Here is a 9130-nt window from a genome sequence, read left to right on the forward strand (position 1 = left end):
TTCTACACCCCGCGTGGCTTGAAATACCAATTCTTTCTTTGTTCGTGAGATAATCTCGTACCTGCAAAATACGAGTACGAACACGGAAGTTACTTGATGTTTTATTTTTCTGAAATTAATCAAAAAGTAGGAAAAATTATCAAAAGTGCAAGTTTTATTTTTATTTTATTATTTCTCCGAAAACATACTTATTTTTGTAATTAAACTTAATTATTAGCTCAAAATAAACCTTAAATCACGCTAAAAGATAGGGACAAAATGTCCCTATCAACCTCCTCAGACTTTAGAGTTTTACTTGTCCTCAAGTAAAGAAAGTCGAAAGACAAGGGATTGAGACAATTAAGAAGCAAACCTCCGGTTGGTTTAACCAAGTGCATGATTTCAAAACCAAGGTTTTATGAAAAGTTTTCAATGAGCACCTACGTATGCGGATGAACGACCATAACTTATTCGAAACCTCCATGATCAAACTTAATAGGCAATATTAACAGGGATTGATTATTTCTTGAGAACTTAATTGTACCTCACCAAGGTATTTCACTCTTATCACTCAATTTTTGGTGGGGTGGTTTTTATGCACTCTTCTTTGTACTTACTCAACGTCATCCCGAGTTTGCATGTTAATCCGAGTTTTTCCATTTATATTATGGTTGGACAATATTAAAAACGAACCCGAAGAGGGGTTGTAATGTAGGTTGGCTTGTTTAGTGGTGAAGGGTTAATTTTTAGGAACTCGAATCCGAATACCGACTTTGGTGATTGCATCTTTTTATTGATTTGTTCTAGCAAGTACAAAAGATGGGTTTTGAAATTGCTCGAGTGGAGCTTGAGAATGCCTATTTTACTCTCTATTTTTGCTTGATTTTTATTTTTTCCTTGAGAGTGGCACAAAAACGATCTCAAAAGGTTACTTGTACTTTCTTGCTAGAAGCGTGGCTTATTTCGGGTTTTTTCAATGCATTTGATTTTTTTTTTTGATATTCGGACAAGAGGAAAAAGGGTTAAATGTTAAATGGGTGTTAACAAAGAAGTTGGTTAATAGGCTCGAGGGGTCTTCCTAAAGGTATATGAAAAACAAAGAAAATAATTAAGAAAGAATTAGCCTAAGTGGGTATGTTTTATCATCTATTGCCCTTTTTACCAAAACAAATGTACATACTTAACTCGGTATTTAATGCAAATTCTATGAATTGAGTGAAGCAAAAGCCCTCAAAATGTTGTGAAAAAATAGAGTTCTCATGCGAACTCTTTCTCGTAAAATTTTCAAAATCCTGTTTTTATTGCCTTTTTAAATTTCATTATGGAGATGACTCGTGGGTTAGGACTCGTTGCCTTTGTCAAGTGAAAACTTCGATTATGCATAAAATCCCTAGCTTCGGAACCAAGACTTAAACTTCTTAATTAGACCGATCCTTTGTATTTAAACGTTTTTAACTTTTAAGGACAAACAACGAAACTTCTAATTTATTTCCGAGGGAGGTGACGTATCAGAGGAATTTTTTAACTAATAATTTAGTTTAATTATTTTTGCATTATTGTTTTTTATTTTTGTTTTTGTTATTTTTAATTTGTTTTTATTTTTCTCAGATTTTTAATATATATACGTTTTTAAGTGGCGCCATGCGGGGCTTAGTTTGAGCTACGCTCCGCGTGGTATGCCTTAAAAATGGTCACAACTTCCAGAGACTTGTTTACGCGGGGCTTGCCTAAGGGCACGCTCCGTGTGAACCATTATCCTAGCGATTTATTAAATCAGAGACTGGTTTACGTGGGGCTTGCCCAAAGGCACGCTCCGCGTGAACCATATTTTATTTATTTGGTACACGAAAATGAAACGTCTAAAATGGTACGAAAATGAACTAAACATGAAAACACAGAAACATAAACTTGGAAATGCAAATATATTAATATATAAATATAAAAGAAAAATAAAAACAAAGATAAAGTGCAAAACAAACTAAGTGCGGGGTTGCACGGCCCTTCGCGTGACTAAATAGACGTTAATTCCAAAAACGTCTTAAAAACAAAAACAAAATAAAAACACGAAAACATAAAAATAAAGAAAACTATTATGGAGGCGGATGAGGAGGCCAATTAATGTGGAAGTGATTGCAAAACGCGTTAGTGAAGGAGTCGAAGTTGGCTTGGTCCACTTCGCATTGGGCCTCGATGTGGTCAAAGTGGGTGGCGAAGGCGCTTGATCCATGAGGCGGTGGGCCTCAAGAGTGTCAAACCGAGTATTCATTATAGCTCGGTCTTGCCGTTGGTTGCCCTCTAAGATATCCAACCGGGCATGGATGGATTGGAAATCGGGGTTTGTGGAGAAAGAAGGGTCGGTCGGGATATCGCCTAAATCATCGAAATCATATTCCGAATCCCAATCCCCCGCCTCTTCTTATTGGTCGGCACCTGAGCTCTCACCCGGATCGGAAGGAGGGTTTTGGAGGGATTTGAAAGCATTTTTATCCAGGGGTCGGGGTTCAAAATAGGATAGGCGATCAAGGACGTCTTGACCGAGAGCGGAGGAGGCATAGATAGTGACCAAGTGCCCCAAACCTATCCCAGCATGCCTTTTAGAGTTCATTTATCGAAGAGTGTTCTCGATAAGAAGAGACAAGTCAAAAGCGAGCCCATTCTCGCAGCAATAGAGGGCAAGAAGCTTGAGCTTGTTGACCTTGTTAGCCTCGGCTTTCCCCGAGAAATAGTAGTTGAGGAATTTGTGGAGGATTTGGAGGATTGGGTTGTAGATGCATCCCAGGTGGAGGTTGGAGATGTCGAAGGACTCCGAACCGGTGATGGATTTCCAATAATCGTGGGGAGTGACCTCGGTAGGCCAATCGGTGAGGCCGACATCCATTTGGATAGTGAAATTGTTGCGAATCCAGGCCTTGCTGATGGAGTAGGGTTGATTGTGGAGGCGGAAAGCAAGTACGTAGTTGCCTAGAAGCCCAGTGGCGGTGAGAGTGGTGAAGAACTCGTGCACCAAGGAAGGATAAACACGGTGGCGTGCAATGAAACGATTGTGCCACCCGAGGGCATGAAGCTTGTCTTCAAAGGCACAACCAACATTGTGGTGGTCGAGGGCGGAAAGATCGAATATGGGGAGGGGCATGATGGGGGAATCCGTGGGATTTATAACCACAAGTATTAAACTACTCGGTTCTATTCGTTATCTAAACGGTGAATACTTTAGTTTGGTTTGGGTGACAACTACAAACTACTCCTAAACTATGGTGAGACGGATTTGTATAATTCAAACTCTAAAGAAGTGATATGGGTGACGATAAGTTATAAAATATAATCAACAATAATTCTGAATATATACGAATGATAATTTACTCTTGGAAAGACGACTATGTGTAGACCGACCGACCCGTGAGGTATTTAGACTACGTGGTTCCTTCTAAAGACGTGTCTAATGCGAGAGATCAGAAATTAGGGCCTGTAAGTTTCGTGGCTTGTCAATTCCTACGGTTTCCGGTGTGTCAATTCCGGTAAGGCAACTCCTATATGGCTCCCAAAAGGTATCGGGTGGTGGGGGTGGTGTTTGGTTGGAACGGGAGGAGCGGGCACGGGAGGAACGGACACGTTCATCGACGGATCCCTTACGACGAGTCATGGTGAGGGGAGGTGAGTAACAATGGTGAAAGTGAGGGAGAATGGAGTAGTGATACGTCCCGAATATATAGTGTTTTCAATATAGTTTAACCCCGTTTTATATGCTTGTTTAGCCTCTATTGCTTAATTTATGGTACGTTTTGGTACGTTTTATCTATTTATCGCCTAACGAGTGTTTTGAGTAGTTTTAGGGGTAAATGCACGAGAAACGGAGCAAAAGGGATCTTCCACAACCTGTTAAGCGAGCAAGTTATGGCGTGCTCGGCGAGCACCATGGGGCAGTCGACATTCACCTCATCAGGCACTCCTGCTCGGCGAGCAAGGGCATTTGTGCTCGGCGAGCAACAACTAGAGATGAATTTAGGCTAGAATTCATGGGCTGGAATCCCGACCCGAATCAACTTATAACGCTCCAGTTCGACCAGAATACCTAAACTGACTAAGAGGCGAAGTGGTGCACTATAAATAGGGGCAAAAAACTAAATTAATAAATTATTCATTATTCAGGATGTAGTCCATACAGTAGCTCAGTTTTAGATTAGGTTCAATGTTTTTCCAGCTTTTTAGATTAGGTTCAATTCTGTAATTTCGTTTATCACAATTGACGGGAGAAGAACTTCATCTTCTATTTTATAATCGGAATCGACAGAATGGGTTTTAGATTTCTCTCTCTTTCCCTATTTATCTTTTGCTATTATAATTTATCGTGGATGTTTTCCATTATTCATATATACCTGTTGCTATGATTAGTTTGTCTATGAACTAATCCCTATCCAATCTGAGATGGGGATGAAATTGATTGAATGAATATGTATGATTAGGGAATTAGGGGCTTTGATTGATCAGTTTATGCATGCTTAATGCCTGGAAATTGTCAGAAATAGGATTATTGCTAGAATGAGACTCGATGACGATCAACTAGCCTGCTTAATGCATATAACTAGGCCTAATGCCTATGAACCTGACAAAGATAGGATCATAGATAGATAAGAACCTGACCACGGAATTATCTATGCTGAACCTGTGTAAACCTGACCTCGCTAGAGACCACTAGGAGTGCGGCTTCGTGGCTGGGCTACGGCTTTAGCCTTAGTTGCCAAAGAACCTAATGCTTTGCATGACCTAGGGTATATGCCTAATCAAGCCGTCACCCGAATGCTTGTGAATAGGTTAGATAAATCCTGTACACATTTGTCTTTCTTATTAGGGTAATTATCGTCGACCACTGGTAAAACATAAATCCGAACTCCTTAAACCCATACATAGGATTTAATCAAAGGATTCCTCATCATAGATTGTGTCATCCATTAATTCACCTTCTGCCCTGTTAATTGTTCGCTTTATTTTGTTATGTTATCGCTATTTATTCGTTTAGTTAATTATCAAAAACCCAAATCTTTATTCAACCCTCTAAATAGTTAGACCAGCCTAGGTAGATTTACTAATTATAACAAATAGTCTTTGTGGTTCGATACCGTTCTTAGCACAATATTACTTGTTGCGATAGGATACATTTGTCCTATTAACTGCTATATATTTTATGAGCATCAAGTTTTTGGCGCCGTTGCCGGTGACTATTTCGATTATAATCTATGTAGATTGAATAGGTTGAAATAATTATTTAGATTTGTATATATTTTTCGTATTTTAATAATTTGATTATGTTGCTTCTCCCGTCGTATTTCAGGATATAAAGGCTCCCGACGCACAAAGGTCATAAAGGTGCAAAAATACACCTGCTCGCTGAGCACATCAACCCTTGCTCGCCGAGCAGGTCATCTGGTTCGATGCCCCATAGTAAAACGACAGTGTTATCAAACTCCCTTAGCCGAAATTAACTTACTGCTTGGCGAGCAATCCCATTTCAGCTCGCCGAGCACTATCAGTTAAAAAAGGCCAATTCGACATTTCAGCAGAATCAATTCACCAAACCTTCAAGCTTCCAAACCTCCCAAAAACCCTTCCCCTTCAAATTCCACCGTAAAATTCGTCCCTCTCCCATAAATACACTTCGATTCATTCCCCACTCCTCCATTCTTACATCAATTCGAAGTTCTAGGGTTAGGTTTTCCCAAATTTCTAAAATCCCCAAATCCCCTAAACTTAGGAAAACCAAAAATCAACATGTCCGAGGGAGATGATTATGAATAGCCAGCGGCAAGGGGAGGAAGGAGGAAGCGTGCCCCGGCCGTGAATCCCATGAGGCGCGCACAAAGGGTAGCTCCACCCGTGTACCTCACGACACATCTGTGTGCTTTATCAGTTGAGTATCACTGCCATTTCCTCTTGGAATCCGAGGTAGAAGGTAAGAGGTTCCAATTGCTATCTGGTAAGACAGTATCTACCACACGATACTTTGATTTTTCTTTGTTGGAGAAATTAGGCTTGCATGATAGTATTCAGGAAATTACTGAAACTGTTGGGTGGTTTGATTTGCTGAATTTAGAACTAGACACCTACCCATCTCTAGTCCGAGAATTCTTTACTTCTTTCACTTACACTGTTGATGAGGGAGTTAGTTCCATTAAATTCCGTATATTCACTGTCACTGAAGCTTTATTTTGTGAACTGTTCAGACTTGACACTGAGGGAATTAGTGATTGATTGGAAAATGTGTCTGCTAAGTCTTTTTGGTTTGAGATGTCCAGTAGCGTTGAGGCATGGTCTAAAAGTCTCAAAAATAAATTCATTAAAGACCTTGTCCTCCGTCTGATGCATAAATTCATCTGCTATTCTATTACTGGCAAATATGATAGTGATAAAATAGCAAATGTTGAGATGTTACTTCTTTATTGCTTGTGGGAGGGAATCTATGTAAACTTGCCTAGGGTCGTGTTTTCCACCATGAATGAGGTGGTGGCTAAACAAAGATCAAACTTGGGATTCGGTCACTTTGTGACTCGATTTGCCCAACATTTTGGCTATTCATCTAGGCTAACTGATCTTATCTCCAAATGGTTCTCTGACTATGGATTTTAATTTTATGGTTAAATCTAACATTATGAGCAAAGATTGGATTCTTTATATAGAAAGCGATGATCCTCCAAAAGTCAATAGACAAAGGGCAGCAGCAAGAAGAGGAAAGTCAGACGCCGGTCCTTTATCCTCAACCGCACCACAAGGAATAAGCATGGCTCAATTTGAGGCACTAATGGCCTCCAATGCCCAAATTGAGGAATCAAATGCTAGGATTGAGGAACAGAACGCACGGATTGAAACCGTACTTACTCATGCCACCTCTCTTCACCAGCGAAACAGTGAACAGATAGCAAGTCTTTCTCATGACTTGCAAGGTATGCGTGTAGAGGCTTTGGAGAAGAAGCAGAAGATGGATCGCTTCATTGACTATTCCGCCCGTACACACGAATGGGATTGGCGCGATTGAGGGAGTTCTTCTATCCTTATCTCTTGTCATTTATTTTACATTGTACTTTCATGCATTTTTGGAAGTAAAAACATGCTCAAAGTATGGGGAGGGATACGGATAGAAACAAGCTTTTATATCCTGCAATTTTAGTTTTCTATCTTAGTTTTTTTCAATTTACTGTTTTAAAGTCTAGCTTTTCTTGCTTTCTAGTATAAACTTGTTTGTTGTTTTTAGTCTTGAGTTACAACAACTTGCCTCCGCTTTTGAACTTATAGCTTTGTCTCTGAAATTGTTAAAAGATTGAAGTGATTTTGAATTGATGCTTTGAGTTACATGTGATAGTTGATAGGGTGAAATTTCATTAATTGACAGTCCATTATCCGAATAAGTGCTTAGCAAACAAAAGGTCGAACATTTAGGAACTTTGAACAAGGACTTATTGGCTTTAAGAAGTATAAATTGTATGCATTGTCAATATTGATCAATTTGATTGTTGGGAATCACTTATGAACAAAATGCCATATATTGTGAGATTTTTTAGCCTTACATTAGAGCACCAAAAACAGAAAATATTTGCTCAATTTGTTCTTTCTGAAAGTCATACTTGCATTGTGATATTAATTGTCTTGTTCCACACTTAAATCAAAGCCACAAGCGTCTAATTAGGAGATAAAATGATAAAAGGCACTTAGGTCTCGCCCCTTGTGTTGCATACCATTTCTTTGTTTTCGCCAAAAACCTTATTTACATTGTGTTTAGTGTAGCCCCTTTGAAGCCCATCATTCATCCGTTTCTTTCATATAGCCACATTACAAGCCTCGAGCCTTCGTAGATACCCTTAACACCCATGGAATTGATTCTACCCTATGTGCACAAAAATACCCTAGTGTGTAATCATCCAATTGTTGTTTGTACTCAAAACCAAAAATGGACCCAATCTGCCCAGAAAGTACAGAAAAGCTGCTGAAACAGCAGCTGCTCGCCGAGCAGCTACTGGTGTGCTCGTCGAGCACTATAAGCTAACAGCAAATAAAGAGCTAGTAAGCCAAAAAGAAAAAAAATCAGAGTTAGTAAGCTAAAAGAATAAGAAAAGTGATAACTCTGTACCCGAATCAAAGCTCACATGAGCCATTTGCCGAAAGAAAGAAAAGCAAAAGAATCAACATATCAATTCTTTTCACCATCGCTCGAAACACACTAGTTGTCCCAAAAATTATGCATAGGATTAGAATATATTCCATTCTAGCCCATTACTCCCCATTCATACCTTTCCTCAGCCTACATTACAACCCTTGTAAAGACTTTTTTTATTAAATCCTCGATTAGATTAGCAAGTGGTGGCGATCTACGGAACTAAATGACATCTCTCAATTTTATTGCAATGTTTGTATATGTGTGTAAACACTTTAACCTTGAGTGGAAAGATAAAGGCTATACAAAAATAGAAAAATCCAAAGCCTTGAGATATCACCTTGTGAGGTTCTGCAGTGGTTCCGACTTTCAATATTAGGATTTATTGTACAGTGTAATATTCTTTGAGAAAATTGGAGCCTATAGACCAAGTTCAACCACGTCCTAAATAGTCTATCATTTTTTGCGTTGCACGAATAAGGATGGTAGAATGTCAAGTGAAATTAATCCTGTCATTTAATCACAGTAGCTTAATTGTCTGATATTTGATTTTGTCTTGATCCGGAGACATGCTTGAGGACAAGCAAGGTTTAAAGTGGGTTGGAGTTGATACGTCCCGCATATATAGTGTTTTCAATATAGTTTAACCCCGTTTTATATGCTTGTTTAGCCTCTATTGCTTAGTTTATGGTACATTTTGGTACGTTTTATCTATTTATCGCCTAACAAGTGTTTTGAGTTGTTTCAGGTAAATGCACAAGAAACGGAGCAATACGGAGCAAAAAGGGATCTTCCACAAACTACTCGGTGAGCAAGCTATGGCGTGCTCGGCGAGCACCATGGGGCAGTCGACATTCACCTTATCAGGCACTCCTGCTCGACGAGCAACGACTAGAGATGAATTTGGGCCAGAATTCGTGGGCCAGAATCCCGACCTGAATCAACTTGTAACGCTCCAATTCGACCAGAATACCTAAACTGACTAAGAGGCGAAGTGGTGCACTATAAATAGGG

This window comes from Euphorbia lathyris, chromosome 10 (assembly GCF_963576675.1).
Source record: "Euphorbia lathyris chromosome 10, ddEupLath1.1, whole genome shotgun sequence".
Lineage (NCBI taxonomy): Eukaryota > Viridiplantae > Streptophyta > Magnoliopsida > Malpighiales > Euphorbiaceae > Euphorbia > Euphorbia lathyris.